At 40.3% G+C, this 17,055-nt stretch overlaps 24 non-coding genes across 24 annotated transcripts; all 24 read left to right on the top strand.

Annotated features, from left to right (window-relative positions):
* Window positions 1-538: 538 nt before the first annotated feature.
* Trnae-cuc (transfer RNA glutamic acid (anticodon CUC)) lies at window positions 539-610 on the top strand. The gene has a single exon. It is a non-coding gene; the product is annotated as a tRNA-Glu (tRNA).
* A 621-nt stretch (window positions 611-1,231) lies between these two features.
* Trnae-cuc (transfer RNA glutamic acid (anticodon CUC)) lies at window positions 1,232-1,303 on the top strand. Its single transcript has one exon. It is a non-coding gene; the product is annotated as a tRNA-Glu (tRNA).
* A 649-nt stretch (window positions 1,304-1,952) lies between these two features.
* Trnae-cuc (transfer RNA glutamic acid (anticodon CUC)) lies at window positions 1,953-2,024 on the top strand. The gene has a single exon. It is a non-coding gene; the product is annotated as a tRNA-Glu (tRNA).
* Window positions 2,025-2,645: 621 nt separating this feature from the next.
* Window positions 2,646-2,717, top strand: Trnae-cuc (transfer RNA glutamic acid (anticodon CUC)). Its single transcript has one exon. It is a non-coding gene; the product is annotated as a tRNA-Glu (tRNA).
* A 649-nt stretch (window positions 2,718-3,366) lies between these two features.
* On the top strand, window positions 3,367-3,438 carry Trnae-cuc (transfer RNA glutamic acid (anticodon CUC)). Its single transcript has one exon. It is a non-coding gene; the product is annotated as a tRNA-Glu (tRNA).
* Window positions 3,439-4,059: 621 nt separating this feature from the next.
* Window positions 4,060-4,131, top strand: Trnae-cuc (transfer RNA glutamic acid (anticodon CUC)). The gene has a single exon. It is a non-coding gene; the product is annotated as a tRNA-Glu (tRNA).
* A 649-nt stretch (window positions 4,132-4,780) lies between these two features.
* Trnae-cuc (transfer RNA glutamic acid (anticodon CUC)) lies at window positions 4,781-4,852 on the top strand. Its single transcript has one exon. It is a non-coding gene; the product is annotated as a tRNA-Glu (tRNA).
* A 621-nt stretch (window positions 4,853-5,473) lies between these two features.
* Window positions 5,474-5,545, top strand: Trnae-cuc (transfer RNA glutamic acid (anticodon CUC)). The gene has a single exon. It is a non-coding gene; the product is annotated as a tRNA-Glu (tRNA).
* Window positions 5,546-6,194: 649 nt separating this feature from the next.
* Trnae-cuc (transfer RNA glutamic acid (anticodon CUC)) lies at window positions 6,195-6,266 on the top strand. Its single transcript has one exon. It is a non-coding gene; the product is annotated as a tRNA-Glu (tRNA).
* Window positions 6,267-6,887: 621 nt separating this feature from the next.
* Window positions 6,888-6,959, top strand: Trnae-cuc (transfer RNA glutamic acid (anticodon CUC)). Its single transcript has one exon. It is a non-coding gene; the product is annotated as a tRNA-Glu (tRNA).
* A 649-nt stretch (window positions 6,960-7,608) lies between these two features.
* Trnae-cuc (transfer RNA glutamic acid (anticodon CUC)) lies at window positions 7,609-7,680 on the top strand. The gene has a single exon. It is a non-coding gene; the product is annotated as a tRNA-Glu (tRNA).
* Window positions 7,681-8,301: 621 nt separating this feature from the next.
* Trnae-cuc (transfer RNA glutamic acid (anticodon CUC)) lies at window positions 8,302-8,373 on the top strand. Its single transcript has one exon. It is a non-coding gene; the product is annotated as a tRNA-Glu (tRNA).
* Window positions 8,374-9,022: 649 nt separating this feature from the next.
* Trnae-cuc (transfer RNA glutamic acid (anticodon CUC)) lies at window positions 9,023-9,094 on the top strand. The gene has a single exon. It is a non-coding gene; the product is annotated as a tRNA-Glu (tRNA).
* Window positions 9,095-9,715: 621 nt separating this feature from the next.
* Window positions 9,716-9,787, top strand: Trnae-cuc (transfer RNA glutamic acid (anticodon CUC)). The gene has a single exon. It is a non-coding gene; the product is annotated as a tRNA-Glu (tRNA).
* A 649-nt stretch (window positions 9,788-10,436) lies between these two features.
* Window positions 10,437-10,508, top strand: Trnae-cuc (transfer RNA glutamic acid (anticodon CUC)). Its single transcript has one exon. It is a non-coding gene; the product is annotated as a tRNA-Glu (tRNA).
* Window positions 10,509-11,129: 621 nt separating this feature from the next.
* Trnae-cuc (transfer RNA glutamic acid (anticodon CUC)) lies at window positions 11,130-11,201 on the top strand. Its single transcript has one exon. It is a non-coding gene; the product is annotated as a tRNA-Glu (tRNA).
* A 649-nt stretch (window positions 11,202-11,850) lies between these two features.
* On the top strand, window positions 11,851-11,922 carry Trnae-cuc (transfer RNA glutamic acid (anticodon CUC)). Its single transcript has one exon. It is a non-coding gene; the product is annotated as a tRNA-Glu (tRNA).
* A 621-nt stretch (window positions 11,923-12,543) lies between these two features.
* Window positions 12,544-12,615, top strand: Trnae-cuc (transfer RNA glutamic acid (anticodon CUC)). The gene has a single exon. It is a non-coding gene; the product is annotated as a tRNA-Glu (tRNA).
* A 649-nt stretch (window positions 12,616-13,264) lies between these two features.
* Window positions 13,265-13,336, top strand: Trnae-cuc (transfer RNA glutamic acid (anticodon CUC)). Its single transcript has one exon. It is a non-coding gene; the product is annotated as a tRNA-Glu (tRNA).
* A 621-nt stretch (window positions 13,337-13,957) lies between these two features.
* Trnae-cuc (transfer RNA glutamic acid (anticodon CUC)) lies at window positions 13,958-14,029 on the top strand. The gene has a single exon. It is a non-coding gene; the product is annotated as a tRNA-Glu (tRNA).
* Window positions 14,030-14,678: 649 nt separating this feature from the next.
* Window positions 14,679-14,750, top strand: Trnae-cuc (transfer RNA glutamic acid (anticodon CUC)). Its single transcript has one exon. It is a non-coding gene; the product is annotated as a tRNA-Glu (tRNA).
* A 621-nt stretch (window positions 14,751-15,371) lies between these two features.
* On the top strand, window positions 15,372-15,443 carry Trnae-cuc (transfer RNA glutamic acid (anticodon CUC)). Its single transcript has one exon. It is a non-coding gene; the product is annotated as a tRNA-Glu (tRNA).
* Window positions 15,444-16,092: 649 nt separating this feature from the next.
* On the top strand, window positions 16,093-16,164 carry Trnae-cuc (transfer RNA glutamic acid (anticodon CUC)). Its single transcript has one exon. It is a non-coding gene; the product is annotated as a tRNA-Glu (tRNA).
* A 622-nt stretch (window positions 16,165-16,786) lies between these two features.
* Window positions 16,787-16,858, top strand: Trnae-cuc (transfer RNA glutamic acid (anticodon CUC)). Its single transcript has one exon. It is a non-coding gene; the product is annotated as a tRNA-Glu (tRNA).
* The last annotated feature ends 197 nt before the right edge of the window (window positions 16,859-17,055 follow it).

The following is a 17,055-nucleotide window of genomic DNA, read 5'->3' as shown; positions in this document are numbered from 1 at the left end:
AACACTGTCACTGTAAAGGACGTCCACACAGTTCTTATATACAATTAACACTTGCACATCATAAGTATATATTTGTGTACATCCTTTCTTTCGACAATGTGTAGACTCATTCTTATCTTGTGTGTCATTGTTGTGCTGTTCTGTGTAGACTTTATGTTGTGTGTCATTGTTTTACTGATTTATCAATGGACATTTTGTAAATATACCTATGTGCATGTGTATAGTAAGTGAGTGCGTATTTCCTACATGCAAGGTAAACAACATTGCTGTCAATGTATATAAAATACTAAGTAAATGTCATATATGCGAGAGTGCGCCTTGTTATTAGATAGGACAAATTGTATGGATAACTTGTTGGAGTGGCATGTTATTAGATGACTAAAAGTCTAAATCATTCTTCATTTCAATGTAAGGCGAAGAGACTTATACTCTTCACTGTCGTTGTTTCAAAGGGGCAGTTCTGTTCCATCTATGGATGTGACCTTGCCCTGATTATCGAAGAGACATGTGAATCTTATGTCCAGATATACCATCAGTGTCCCAGGTGGTCTAGTGGTTAGGATTTGGCGCTCTCACCGCCACGGCCGGGGTTCGATTCCCCGTCTGGGAAGTAACTTTTTTCCATTTTAAGATTTGGGAATAATTTGGCTGGAGTCAGCCACAACGCCTTAATTGCTCTACATTGTGTGTATTGCCCTCACTCTACAACATACGTAACAACACACCTAAATACTACTTTGCTATCTAGTTCCATTGGAGGAAAGGTGTACTGTTCACATACTTCACTTCGCTATAAACACAAAAAAGCATCTCGGCACTCCGATTGTCCCATAAATAAGTGAAAAGGCATATTTGAGACTCACCAATATTGAAGAATATTTCAGCATCAATTGCTGTACGTGTCATACTACAAAATGAAATCCTCCGAATAAAATCCATGCCTTCTCTGTCCTGGACAAGAGTAGACTCGGCGGGTTCCTTGCTTAATTTGGCACATGCAACATGAGTGTCTCATGGCAATGTGGAAGCCACAGCTATTATTCATTCCAAGGGTGAACTGCACCCAAGCCTTCCTCTACAATTAATTCATTTACGATTGAAACTATATTGGAAGTAAGAAAAGAGAGACAGAAGGAAGAGTGCATGGGTAAGTGTCATCTAGGAAATATCACGTTGTGGCAACATGTTCCTACTTGAAGCAATACCTTGCTCCATCCCTAACATTGCAAGGTCCCAGGTGGTCTAGTGGTTAGGATTTGGCGCTCTCACCGCCACGGCCGGGGTTCGATTCCCCGTCTGGGAAGTACATTTTTCGCATATTTTTTTCTCAGTATTTATCAACTCCTCCTCACGTTTCATTCAGTTCAGCCGGAATTTCACTTTGCCTCTTTTTTTCGCAAGAAAACTAAGCCCAAACACTGTCACTGTAAAGGACGTCCACACAGTTCTTATATACAATTAACACTTGCACATCATAAGTATATATTTGTGTACATCCTTTCTTTCGACAATGTGTAGACTCATTCTTATCTTGTGTGTCATTGTTGTGCTGTTCTGTGTAGACTTTATGTTGTGTGTCATTGTTTTACTGATTTATCAATGGACATTTTGTAAATATACCTATGTGCATGTGTATAGTAAGTGAGTGCGTATTTCCTACATGCAAGGTAAACAACATTGCTGTCAATGTATATAAAATACTAAGTAAATGTCATATATGCGAGAGTGCGCCTTGTTATTAGATAGGACAAATTGTATGGATAACTTGTTGGAGTGGCATGTTATTAGATGACTAAAAGTCTAAATCATTCTTCATTTCAATGTAAGGCGAAGAGACTTATACTCTTCACTGTCGTTGTTTCAAAGGGGCAGTTCTGTTCCATCTATGGATGTGACCTTGCCCTGATTATCGAAGAGACATGTGAATCTTATGTCCAGATATACCATCAGTGTCCCAGGTGGTCTAGTGGTTAGGATTTGGCGCTCTCACCGCCACGGCCGGGGTTCGATTCCCCGTCTGGGAAGTAACTTTTTTCCATTTTAAGATTTGGGAATAATTTGGCTGGAGTCAGCCACAACGCCTTAATTGCTCTACATTGTGTGTATTGCCCTCACTCTACAACATACGTAACAACACACCTAAATACTACTTTGCTATCTAGTTCCATTGGAGGAAAGGTGTACTGTTCACATACTTCACTTCGCTATAAACACAAAAAAGCATCTCGGCACTCCGATTGTCCCATAAATAAGTGAAAAGGCATATTTGAGACTCACCAATATTGAAGAATATTTCAGCATCAATTGCTGTACGTGTCATACTACAAAATGAAATCCTCCGAATAAAATCCATGCCTTCTCTGTCCTGGACAAGAGTAGACTCGGCGGGTTCCTTGCTTAATTTGGCACATGCAACATGAGTGTCTCATGGCAATGTGGAAGCCACAGCTATTATTCATTCCAAGGGTGAACTGCACCCAAGCCTTCCTCTACAATTAATTCATTTACGATTGAAACTATATTGGAAGTAAGAAAAGAGAGACAGAAGGAAGAGTGCATGGGTAAGTGTCATCTAGGAAATATCACGTTGTGGCAACATGTTCCTACTTGAAGCAATACCTTGCTCCATCCCTAACATTGCAAGGTCCCAGGTGGTCTAGTGGTTAGGATTTGGCGCTCTCACCGCCACGGCCGGGGTTCGATTCCCCGTCTGGGAAGTACATTTTTCGCATATTTTTTTCTCAGTATTTATCAACTCCTCCTCACGTTTCATTCAGTTCAGCCAGAATTTCACTTTACCTCTTTTTTTCGCAAGAAAACTAAGCCCAAACACTGTCACTGTAAAGGACGTCCACACAGTTCTTATATACAATTAACACTTGCACATCATAAGTATATATTTGTGTACATCCTTACTTTCGACAATGTGTAGACTCATTCTTATCTTGTGTATCATTGTTGTACTGTTCTGTGTAGACTTTATGTTGTGTGTCATTGTTTTACTGATTTATCAATGGACATTTTGTAAATATACCTATGTGCATGTGTATAGTAAGTGAGTGCGTATTTCCTACATGCAAGGTAAACAACATTGCTGTCAATGTATATAAAATACTAAGTAAATGTCATATATGCGAGAGTGCGCCTTGTTATTAGATAGGACAAATTGTATGGATAACCTGTTGGAGTGGCATGTTATTAGATGACTAAAAGTCTAAATCATTCTTCATTTCAATGTAAGGCGAAGAGACTTATACTCTTCACTGTCGTTGTTTCAAAGGGGCAGTTCTGTTCCATTTATGGATGTGACCTTGCCCTGATTTTCGAAGAGACATGTCAATCTTATGTCCAGATATACCATCAGTGTCCCAGGTGGTCTAGTGGTTAGGATTTGGCGCTCTCACCGCCACGGCCGGGGTTCGATTCCCCGTCTGGGAAGTAACTTTTTTCCATTTTAAGATTTGGGAATAATTTGGCTGGAGTCAGCCACAACGCCTTAATTGCTCTACATTGTGTGTATTGCCCTCACTCTACAACATACGTAACAACACACCTAAATACTACTTTGCTATCTAGTTCCATTGGAGGAAAGGTGTACTGTTCACATACTTCACTTCGCTATAAACACAAAAAAGCATCTCGGCACTCCGATTGTCCCATAAATAAGTGAAAAGGCATATTTGAGACTCACCAATATTGAAGAATATTTCAGCATCAATTGCTGTACGTGTCATACTACAAAATGAAATCCTCCGAATAAAATCCATGCCTTCTCTGTCCTGGACAAGAGTAGACTCGGTGGGTTCCTTGCTTAATTTGGCACATGCAACATGAGTGTCTCATGGCAATGTGGAAGCCACAGCTATTATTCATTCCAAGGGTGAACTGCACCCAAGCCTTCCTCTACAATTAATTCATTTACGATTGAAACTATATTGGAAGTAAGAAAAGAGAGACAGAAGGAAGAGTGCATGGGTAAGTGTCATCTAGGAAATATCACGTTGTGGCAACATGTTCCTACTTGAAGCAATACCTTGCTCCATCCCTAACATTGCAAGGTCCCAGGTGGTCTAGTGGTTAGGATTTGGCGCTCTCACCGCCACGGCCGGGGTTCGATTCCCCGTCTGGGAAGTACATTTTTCGCATATTTTTTTCTCAGTATTTATCAACTCCTCCTCACGTTTCATTCAGTTCAGCCGGAATTTCACTTTGCCTCTTTTTTTCGCAAGAAAACTAAGCCCAAACACTGTCACTGTAAAGGACGTCCACACAGTTCTTATATACAATTAACACTTGCACATCATAAGTATATATTTGTGTACATCCTTTCTTTCGACAATGTGTAGACTCATTCTTATCTTGTGTGTCATTGTTGTGCTGTTCTGTGTAGACTTTATGTTGTGTGTCATTGTTTTACTGATTTATCAATGGACATTTTGTAAATATACCTATGTGCATGTGTATAGTAAGTGAGTGCGTATTTCCTACATGCAAGGTAAACAACATTGCTGTCAATGTATATAAAATACTAAGTAAATGTCATATATGCGAGAGTGCGCCTTGTTATTAGATAGGACAAATTGTATGGATAACTTGTTGGAGTGGCATGTTATTAGATGACTAAAAGTCTAAATCATTCTTCATTTCAATGTAAGGCGAAGAGACTTATACTCTTCACTGTCGTTGTTTCAAAGGGGCAGTTCTGTTCCATCTATGGATGTGACCTTGCCCTGATTATCGAAGAGACATGTCAATCTTATGTCCAGATATACCATCAGTGTCCCAGGTGGTCTAGTGGTTAGGATTTGGCGCTCTCACCGCCACGGCCGGGGTTCGATTCCCCGTCTGGGAAGTAACTTTTTTCCATTTTAAGATTTGGGAATAATTTGGCTGGAGTCAGCCACAACGCCTTAATTGCTCTACATTGTGTGTATTGCCCTCACTCTACAACATACGTAACAACACACCTAAATACTACTTTGCTATCTAGTTCCATTGGAGGAAAGGTGTACTGTTCACATACTTCACTTCGCTATAAACACAAAAAAGCATCTCGGCACTCCGATTGTCCCATAAATAAGTGAAAAGGCATATTTGAGACTCACCAATATTGAAGAATATTTCAGCATCAATTGCTGTACGTGTCATACTACAAAATGAAATCCTCCGAATAAAATCCATGCCTTCTCTGTCCTGGACAAGAGTAGACTCGGCGGGTTCCTTGCTTAATTTGGCACATGCAACATGAGTGTCTCATGGCAATGTGGAAGCCACAGCTATTATTCATTCCAAGGGTGAACTGCACCCAAGCCTTCCTCTACAATTAATTCATTTACGATTGAAACTATATTGGAAGTAAGAAAAGAGAGACAGAAGGAAGAGTGCATGGGTAAGTGTCATCTAGGAAATATCACGTTGTGGCAACATGTTCCTACTTGAAGCAATACCTTGCTCCATCCCTAACATTGCAAGGTCCCAGGTGGTCTAGTGGTTAGGATTTGGCGCTCTCACCGCCACGGCCGGGGTTCGATTCCCCGTCTGGGAAGTACATTTTTCGCATATTTTTTTCTCAGTATTTATCAACTCCTCCTCACGTTTCATTCAGTTCAGCCGGAATTTCACTTTACCTCTTTTTTTCGCAAGAAAACTAAGCCCAAACACTGTCACTGTAAAGGACGTCCACACAGTTCTTATATACAATTAACACTTGCACATCATAAGTATATATTTGTGTACATCCTTACTTTCGACAATGTGTAGACTCATTCTTATCTTGTGTATCATTGTTGTACTGTTCTGTGTAGACTTTATGTTGTGTGTCATTGTTTTACTGATTTATCAATGGACATTTTGTAAATATACCTATGTGCATGTGTATAGTAAGTGAGTGCGTATTTCCTACATGCAAGGTAAACAACATTGCTGTCAATGTATATAAAATACTAAGTAAATGTCATATATGCGAGAGTGCGCCTTGTTATTAGATAGGACAAATTGTATGGATAACCTGTTGGAGTGGCATGTTATTAGATGACTAAAAGTCTAAATCATTCTTCATTTCAATGTAAGGCGAAGAGACTTATACTCTTCACTGTCGTTGTTTCAAAGGGGCAGTTCTGTTCCATTTATGGATGTGACCTTGCCCTGATTTTCGAAGAGACATGTGAATCTTATGTCCAGATATACCATCAGTGTCCCAGGTGGTCTAGTGGTTAGGATTTGGCGCTCTCACCGCCACGGCCGGGGTTCGATTCCCCGTCTGGGAAGTAACTTTTTTCCATTTTAAGATTTGGGAATAATTTGGCTGGAGTCAGCCACAACGCCTTAATTGCTCTACATTGTGTGTATTGCCCTCACTCTACAACATACGTAACAACACACCTAAATACTACTTTGCTATCTAGTTCCATTGGAGGAAAGGTGTACTGTTCACATACTTCACTTCGCTATAAACACAAAAAAGCATCTCGGCACTCCGATTGTCCCATAAATAAGTGAAAAGGCATATTTGAGACTCACCAATATTGAAGAATATTTCAGCATCAATTGCTGTACGTGTCATACTACAAAATGAAATCCTCCGAATAAAATCCATGCCTTCTCTGTCCTGGACAAGAGTAGACTCGGCGGGTTCCTTGCTTAATTTGGCACATGCAACATGAGTGTCTCATGGCAATGTGGAAGCCACAGCTATTATTCATTCCAAGGGTGAACTGCACCCAAGCCTTCCTCTACAATTAATTCATTTACGATTGAAACTATATTGGAAGTAAGAAAAGAGAGACAGAAGGAAGAGTGCATGGGTAAGTGTCATCTAGGAAATATCACGTTGTGGCAACATGTTCCTACTTGAAGCAATACCTTGCTCCATCCCTAACATTGCAAGGTCCCAGGTGGTCTAGTGGTTAGGATTTGGCGCTCTCACCGCCACGGCCGGGGTTCGATTCACCGTCTGGGAAGTACATTTTTCGCATATTTTTTTCTCAGTATTTATCAACTCCTCCTCACGTTTCATTCAGTTCAGCCGGAATTTCACTTTGCCTCTTTTTTTCGCAAGAAAACTAAGCCCAAACACTGTCACTGTAAAGGACGTCCACACAGTTCTTATATACAATTAACACTTGCACATCATAAGTATATATTTGTGTACATCCTTTCTTTCGACAATGTGTAGACTCATTCTTATCTTGTGTGTCATTGTTGTGCTGTTCTGTGTAGACTTTATGTTGTGTGTCATTGTTTTACTGATTTATCAATGGACATTTTGTAAATATACCTATGTGCATGTGTATAGTAAGTGAGTGCGTATTTCCTACATGCAAGGTAAACAACATTGCTGTCAATGTATATAAAATACTAAGTAAATGTCATATATGCGAGAGTGCGCCTTGTTATTAGATAGGACAAATTGTATGGATAACTTGTTGGAGTGGCATGTTATTAGATGACTAAAAGTCTAAATCATTCTTCATTTCAATGTAAGGCGAAGAGACTTATACTCTTCACTGTCGTTGTTTCAAAGGGGCAGTTCTGTTCCATCTATGGATGTGACCTTGCCCTGATTATCGAAGAGACATGTCAATCTTATGTCCAGATATACCATCAGTGTCCCAGGTGGTCTAGTGGTTAGGATTTGGCGCTCTCACCGCCACGGCCGGGGTTCGATTCCCCGTCTGGGAAGTAACTTTTTTCCATTTTAAGATTTGGGAATAATTTGGCTGGAGTCAGCCACAACGCCTTAATTGCTCTACATTGTGTGTATTGCCCTCACTCTACAACATACGTAACAACACACCTAAATACTACTTTGCTATCTAGTTCCATTGGAGGAAAGGTGTACTGTTCACATACTTCACTTCGCTATAAACACAAAAAAGCATCTCGGCACTCCGATTGTCCCATAAATAAGTGAAAAGGCATATTTGAGACTCACCAATATTGAAGAATATTTCAGCATCAATTGCTGTACGTGTCATACTACAAAATGAAATCCTCCGAATAAAATCCATGCCTTCTCTGTCCTGGACAAGAGTAGACTCGGCGGGTTCCTTGCTTAATTTGGCACATGCAACATGAGTGTCTCATGGCAATGTGGAAGCCACAGCTATTATTCATTCCAAGGGTGAACTGCACCCAAGCCTTCCTCTACAATTAATTCATTTACGATTGAAACTATATTGGAAGTAAGAAAAGAGAGACAGAAGGAAGAGTGCATGGGTAAGTGGCATCTAGGAAATATCACGTTGTGGCAACATGTTCCTACTTGAAGCAATACCTTGCTCCATCCCTAACATTGCAAGGTCCCAGGTGGTCTAGTGGTTAGGATTTGGCGCTCTCACCGCCACGGCCGGGGTTCGATTCCCCGTCTGGGAAGTACATTTTTCGCATATTTTTTTCTCAGTATTTATCAACTCCTCCTCACGTTTCATTCAGTTCAGCCAGAATTTCACTTTACCTCTTTTTTTCGCAAGAAAACTAAGCCCAAACACTGTCACTGTAAAGGATTTCCACACAGTTCTTATATACAATTAACACTTGCACATCATAAGTATATATTTGTGTACATCCTTTCTTTCGACAATGTGTAGACTCATTCTTATCTTGTGTGTCATTGTTGTGCTGTTCTGTGTAGACTTTATGTTGTGTGTCATTGTTTTACTGATTTATCAATGGACATTTTGTAAATATACCTATGTGCATGTGTATAGTAAGTGAGTGCGTATTTCCTACATGCAAGGTAAACAACATTGCTGTCAATGTATATAAAATACTAAGTAAATGTCATATATGCGAGAGTGCGCCTTGTTATTAGATAGGACAAATTGTATGGATAACTTGTTGGAGTGGCATGTTATTAGATGACTAAAAGTCTAAATCATTCTTCATTTCAATGTAAGGCGAAGAGACTTATACTCTTCACTGTCGTTGTTTCAAAGGGGCAGTTCTGTTCCATCTATGGATGTGACCTTGCCCTGATTATCGAAGAGACATGTCAATCTTATGTCCAGATATACCATCAGTGTCCCAGGTGGTCTAGTGGTTAGGATTTGGCGCTCTCACCGCCACGGCCGGGGTTCGATTCCCCGTCTGGGAAGTAACTTTTTTCCATTTTAAGATTTGGGAATAATTTGGCTGGAGTCAGCCACAACGCCTTAATTGCTCTACATTGTGTGTATTGCCCTCACTCTACAACATACGTAACAACACACCTAAATACTACTTTGCTATCTAGTTCCATTGGAGGAAAGGTGTACTGTTCACATACTTCACTTCGCTATAAACACAAAAAAGCATCTCGGCACTCCGATTGTCCCATAAATAAGTGAAAAGGCATATTTGAGACTCACCAATATTGAAGAATATTTCAGCATCAATTGCTGTACGTGTCATACTACAAAATGAAATCCTCCGAATAAAATCCATGCCTTCTCTGTCCTGGACAAGAGTAGACTCGGCGGGTTCCTTGCTTAATTTGGCACATGCAACATGAGTGTCTCATGGCAATGTGGAAGCCACAGCTATTATTCATTCCAAGGGTGAACTGCACCCAAGCCTTCCTCTACAATTAATTCATTTACGATTGAAACTATATTGGAAGTAAGAAAAGAGAGACAGAAGGAAGAGTGCATGGGTAAGTGGCATCTAGGAAATATCACGTTGTGGCAACATGTTCCTACTTGAAGCAATACCTTGCTCCATCCCTAACATTGCAAGGTCCCAGGTGGTCTAGTGGTTAGGATTTGGCGCTCTCACCGCCACGGCCGGGGTTCGATTCCCCGTCTGGGAAGTACATTTTTCGCATATTTTTTTCTCAGTATTTATCAACTCCTCCTCACGTTTCATTCAGTTCAGCCAGAATTTCACTTTACCTCTTTTTTTCGCAAGAAAACTAAGCCCAAACACTGTCACTGTAAAGGACGTCCACACAGTTCTTATATACAATTAACACTTGCACATCATAAGTATATATTTGTGTACATCCTTACTTTCGACAATGTGTAGACTCATTCTTATCTTGTGTATCATTGTTGTACTGTTCTGTGTAGACTTTATGTTGTGTGTCATTGTTTTACTGATTTATCAATGGACATTTTGTAAATATACCTATGTGCATGTGTATAGTAAGTGAGTGCGTATTTCCTACATGCAAGGTAAACAACATTGCTGTCAATGTATATAAAATACTAAGTAAATGTCATATATGCGAGAGTGCGCCTTGTTATTAGATAGGACAAATTGTATGGATAACCTGTTGGAGTGGCATGTTATTAGATGACTAAAAGTCTAAATCATTCTTCATTTCAATGTAAGGCGAAGAGACTTATACTCTTCACTGTCGTTGTTTCAAAGGGGCAGTTCTGTTCCATTTATGGATGTGACCTTGCCCTGATTTTCGAAGAGACATGTGAATCTTATGTCCAGATATACCATCAGTGTCCCAGGTGGTCTAGTGGTTAGGATTTGGCGCTCTCACCGCCACGGCCGGGGTTCGATTCCCCGTCTGGGAAGTAACTTTTTTCCATTTTAAGATTTGGGAATAATTTGGCTGGAGTCAGCCACAACGCCTTAATTGCTCTACATTGTGTGTATTGCCCTCACTCTACAACATACGTAACAACACACCTAAATACTACTTTGCTATCTAGTTCCATTGGAGGAAAGGTGTACTGTTCACATACTTCACTTCGCTATAAACACAAAAAAGCATCTCGGCACTCCGATTGTCCCATAAATAAGTGAAAAGGCATATTTGAGACTCACCAATATTGAAGAATATTTCAGCATCAATTGCTGTACGTGTCATACTACAAAATGAAATCCTCCGAATAAAATCCATGCCTTCTCTGTCCTGGACAAGAGTAGACTCGGCGGGTTCCTTGCTTAATTTGGCACATGCAACATGAGTGTCTCATGGCAATGTGGAAGCCACAGCTATTATTCATTCCAAGGGTGAACTGCACCCAAGCCTTCCTCTACAATTAATTCATTTACGATTGAAACTATATTGGAAGTAAGAAAAGAGAGACAGAAGGAAGAGTGCATGGGTAAGTGTCATCTAGGAAATATCACGTTGTGGCAACATGTTCCTACTTGAAGCAATACCTTGCTCCATCCCTAACATTGCAAGGTCCCAGGTGGTCTAGTGGTTAGGATTTGGCGCTCTCACCGCCACGGCCGGGGTTCGATTCCCCGTCTGGGAAGTACATTTTTCGCATATTTTTTTCTCAGTATTTATCAACTCCTCCTCACGTTTCATTCAGTTCAGCCAGAATTTCACTTTACCTCTTTTTTTCGCAAGAAAACTAAGCCCAAACACTGTCACTGTAAAGGACGTCCACACAGTTCTTATATACAATTAACACTTGCACATCATAAGTATATATTTGTGTACATCCTTACTTTCGACAATGTGTAGACTCATTCTTATCTTGTGTATCATTGTTGTACTGTTCTGTGTAGACTTTATGTTGTGTGTCATTGTTTTACTGATTTATCAATGGACATTTTGTAAATATACCTATGTGCATGTGTATAGTAAGTGAGTGCGTATTTCCTACATGCAAGGTAAACAACATTGCTGTCAATGTATATAAAATACTAAGTAAATGTCATATATGCGAGAGTGCGCCTTGTTATTAGATAGGACAAATTGTATGGATAACCTGTTGGAGTGGCATGTTATTAGATGACTAAAAGTCTAAATCATTCTTCATTTCAATGTAAGGCGAAGAGACTTATACTCTTCACTGTCGTTGTTTCAAAGGGGCAGTTCTGTTCCATTTATGGATGTGACCTTGCCCTGATTTTCGAAGAGACATGTCAATCTTATGTCCAGATATACCATCAGTGTCCCAGGTGGTCTAGTGGTTAGGATTTGGCGCTCTCACCGCCACGGCCGGGGTTCGATTCCCCGTCTGGGAAGTAACTTTTTTCCATTTTAAGATTTGGGAATAATTTGGCTGGAGTCAGCCACAACGCCTTAATTGCTCTACATTGTGTGTATTGCCCTCACTCTACAACATACGTAACAACACACCTAAATACTACTTTGCTATCTAGTTCCATTGGAGGAAAGGTGTACTGTTCACATACTTCACTTCGCTATAAACACAAAAAAGCATCTCGGCACTCCGATTGTCCCATAAATAAGTGAAAAGGCATATTTGAGACTCACCAATATTGAAGAATATTTCAGCATCAATTGCTGTACGTGTCATACTACAAAATGAAATCCTCCGAATAAAATCCATGCCTTCTCTGTCCTGGACAAGAGTAGACTCGGCGGGTTCCTTGCTTAATTTGGCACATGCAACATGAGTGTCTCATGGCAATGTGGAAGCCACAGCTATTATTCATTCCAAGGGTGAACTGCACCCAAGCCTTCCTCTACAATTAATTCATTTACGATTGAAACTATATTGGAAGTAAGAAAAGAGAGACAGAAGGAAGAGTGCATGGGTAAGTGTCATCTAGGAAATATCACGTTGTGGCAACATGTTCCTACTTGAAGCAATACCTTGCTCCATCCCTAACATTGCAAGGTCCCAGGTGGTCTAGTGGTTAGGATTTGGCGCTCTCACCGCCACGGCCGGGGTTCGATTCCCCGTCTGGGAAGTACATTTTTCGCATATTTTTTTCTCAGTATTTATCAACTCCTCCTCACGTTTCATTCAGTTCAGCCGGAATTTCACTTTGCCTCTTTTTTTCGCAAGAAAACTAAGCCCAAACACTGTCACTGTAAAGGACGTCCACACAGTTCTTATATACAATTAACACTTGCACATCATAAGTATATATTTGTGTACATCCTTTCTTTCGACAATGTGTAGACTCATTCTTATCTTGTGTGTCATTGTTGTGCTGTTCTGTGTAGACTTTATGTTGTGTGTCATTGTTTTACTGATTTATCAATGGACATTTTGTAAATATACCTATGTGCATGTGTATAGTAAGTGAGTGCGTATTTCCTACATGCAAGGTAAACAACATTGCTGTCAATGTATATAAAATACTAAGTAAATGTCATATATGCGAGAGTGCGCCTTGTTATTAGATAGGACAAATTGTATGGATAACCTGTTGGAGTGGCATGTTATTAGATGACTAAAAGTCTAAATCATTCTTCATTTCAATGTAAGGCGAAGAGACTTATACTCTTCACTGTCGTTGTTTCAAAGGGGCAGTTCTGTTCCATTTATGGATGTGACCTTGCCCTGATTTTCGAAGAGACATGTGAATCTTATGTCCAGATATACCATCAGTGTCCCAGGTGGTCTAGTGGTTAGGATTTGGCGCTCTCACCGCCACGGCCGGGGTTCGATTCCCCGTCTGGGAAGTAACTTTTTTCCATTTTAAGATTTGGGAATAATTTGGCTGGAGTCAGCCACAACGCCTTAATTGCTCTACATTGTGTGTATTGCCCTCACTCTACAACATACGTAACAACACACCTAAATACTACTTTGCTATCTAGTTCCATTGGAGGAAAGGTGTACTGTTCACATACTTCACTTCGCTATAAACACAAAAAAGCATCTCGGCACTCCGATTGTCCCATAAATAAGTGAAAAGGCATATTTGAGACTCACCAATATTGAAGAATATTTCAGCATCAATTGCTGTACGTGTCATACTACAAAATGAAATCCTCCGAATAAAATCCATGCCTTCTCTGTCCTGGACAAGAGTAGACTCGGCGGGTTCCTTGCTTAATTTGGCACATGCAACATGAGTGTCTCATGGCAATGTGGAAGCCACAGCTATTATTCATTCCAAGGGTGAACTGCACCCAAGCCTTCCTCTACAATTAATTCATTTACGATTGAAACTATATTGGAAGTAAGAAAAGAGAGACAGAAGGAAGAGTGCATGGGTAAGTGTCATCTAGGAAATATCACGTTGTGGCAACATGTTCCTACTTGAAGCAATACCTTGCTCCATCCCTAACATTGCAAGGTCCCAGGTGGTCTAGTGGTTAGGATTTGGCGCTCTCACCGCCACGGCCGGGGTTCGATTCCCCGTCTGGGAAGTACATTTTTCGCATATTTTTTTCTCAGTATTTATCAACTCCTCCTCACGTTTCATTCAGTTCAGCCGGAATTTCACTTTGCCTCTTTTTTTCGCAAGAAAACTAAGCCCAAACACTGTCACTGTAAAGGACGTCCACACAGTTCTTATATACAATTAACACTTGCACATCATAAGTATATATTTGTGTACATCCTTTCTTTCGACAATGTGTAGACTCATTCTTATCTTGTGTGTCATTGTTGTGCTGTTCTGTGTAGACTTTATGTTGTGTGTCATTGTTTTACTGATTTATCAATGGACATTTTGTAAATATACCTATGTGCATGTGTATAGTAAGTGAGTGCGTATTTCCTACATGCAAGGTAAACAACATTGCTGTCAATGTATATAAAATACTAAGTAAATGTCATATATGCGAGAGTGCGCCTTGTTATTAGATAGGACAAATTGTATGGATAACTTGTTGGAGTGGCATGTTATTAGATGACTAAAAGTCTAAATCATTCTTCATTTCAATGTAAGGCGAAGAGACTTATACTCTTCACTGTCGTTGTTTCAAAGGGGCAGTTCTGTTCCATCTATGGATGTGACCTTGCCCTGATTATCGAAGAGACATGTCAATCTTATGTCCAGATATACCATCAGTGTCCCAGGTGGTCTAGTGGTTAGGATTTGGCGCTCTCACCGCCACGGCCGGGGTTCGATTCCCCGTCTGGGAAGTAACTTTTTTCCATTTTAAGATTTGGGAATAATTTGGCTGGAGTCAGCCACAACGCCTTAATTGCTCTACATTGTGTGTATTGCCCTCACTCTACAACATACGTAACAACACACCTAAATACTACTTTGCTATCTAGTTCCATTGGAGGAAAGGTGTACTGTTCACATACTTCACTTCGCTATAAACACAAAAAAGCATCTCGGCACTCCGATTGTCCCATAAATAAGTGAAAAGGCATATTTGAGACTCACCAATATTGAAGAATATTTCAGCATCAATTGCTGTACGTGTCATACTACAAAATGAAATCCTCCGAATAAAATCCATGCCTTCTCTGTCCTGGACAAGAGTAGACTCGGCGGGTTCCTTGCTTAATTTGGCACATGCAACATGAGTGTCTCATGGCAATGTGGAAGCCACAGCTATTATTCATTCCAAGGGTGAACTGCACCCAAGCCTTCCTCTACAATTAATTCATTTACGATTGAAACTATATTGGAAGTAAGAAAAGAGAGACAGAAGGAAGAGTGCATGGGTAAGTGTCATCTAGGAAATATCACGTTGTGGCAACATGTTCCTACTTGAAGCAATACCTTGCTCCATCCCTAACATTGCAAGGTCCCAGGTGGTCTAGTGGTTAGGATTTGGCGCTCTCACCGCCACGGCCGGGGTTCGATTCCCCGTCTGGGAAGTACATTTTTCGCATATTTTTTTCTCAGTATTTATCAACTCCTCCTCACGTTTCATTCAGTTCAGCCGGAATTTCACTTTGCCTCTTTTTTTCGCAAGAAAACTAAGCCCAAACACTGTCACTGTAAAGGACGTCCACACAGTTCTTATATACAATTAACACTTGCACATCATAAGTATATATTTGTGTACATCCTTACTTTCGACAATGTGTAGACTCATTCTTATCTTGTGTGTCATTGTTGTGCTGTTCTGTGTAGACTTTATGTTGTGTGTCATTGTTTTACTGATTTGTCAATGGACATTTTGTAAATATACCTATGTGCATGTGTATAGTAAGTGAGTGCGTATTTCCTACATGCAAGGTAAACAACATTGCTGTCAATGTATATAAAATACTAAGTAAATGTCATATATGCGAGAGTGCGCCTTGTTATTAGATAGGACAAATTGTATGGATAACTTGTTGGAGTGGCATGTTATTAGATGACTAAAAGTCTAAATCATTCTTCATTTCAATGTAAGGCGAAGAGACTTATACTCTTCACTGTCGTTGTTTCAAAGGGGCAGTTCTGTTCCATTTATGGATGTGACCTTGCCCTGATTTTCGAAGAGACATGTGAATCTTATGTCCAGATATACCATCAGTGTCCCAGGTGGTCTAGTGGTTAGGATTTGGCGCTCTCACCGCCACGGCCGGGGTTCGATTCCCCGTCTGGGAAGTAACTTTTTTCCATTTTAAGATTTGGGAATAATTTGGCTGGAGTCAGCCACAACGCCTTAATTGCTCTACATTGTGTGTATTGCCCTCACTCTACAACATACGTAACAACACACCTAAATACTACTTTGCTATCTAGTTCCATTGGAGAAAAGGTGTACTGTTCACATACTTCACTTCGCTATAAACACAAAAAAAGAATCTCGGCACTCCGATTGTCCCATAAATAAGTGAAAAGGCATATTTGAGACTCACCAATATTGAAGAATATTTCAGCATCAATTGCTGTACGTGTCATACTACAAAATGAAATCCTCCGAATAAAATCCATGCCTTCTCTGTCCTGGACAAGAGTAGACTCGGCGGGTTCCTTGCTTAATTTGGCACATGCAACATGAGTGTCTCATGGCAATGTGGAAGCCACAGCTATTATTCATTCCAAGGGTGAACTGCACCCAAGCCTTCCTCTACAATTAATTCATTTACGATTGAAACTATATTGGAAGTAAGAAAAGAGAGACAGAAGGAAGAGTGCATGGGTAAGTGTCATCTTGGAAATATCACGTTGTGGCAACATGTTCCTACTTGAAGCAATACCTTGCTCCATCCCTAACATTGCAAGGTCCCAGGTGGTCTAGTGGTTAGGATTTGGCGCTCTCACCGCCACGGCCGGGGTTCGATTCCCCGTCTGGGAAGTACATTTTTCGCATATTTTTTTCTCAGTATTTATCAACTCCTCCTCACGTTTCATTCAGTTCAGCCGGAATTTCACTTTGCCTCTTTTTTTCGCAAGAAAACTAAGCCCAAACACTGTCACTGTAAAGGACGTCCACACAGTTCTTATATACAATTAACACTTGCACATCATAAGTATATATTTGTGTACATCCTT

This window comes from Haliotis asinina, chromosome 14 (assembly GCF_037392515.1).
Source record: "Haliotis asinina isolate JCU_RB_2024 chromosome 14, JCU_Hal_asi_v2, whole genome shotgun sequence".
NCBI classification, from domain to species: domain Eukaryota; kingdom Metazoa; phylum Mollusca; class Gastropoda; order Lepetellida; family Haliotidae; genus Haliotis; species Haliotis asinina.
The sequence above is the reverse complement of the archived record's forward strand: the minus strand, read 5'-3'. Positions and strand labels throughout refer to the sequence as shown.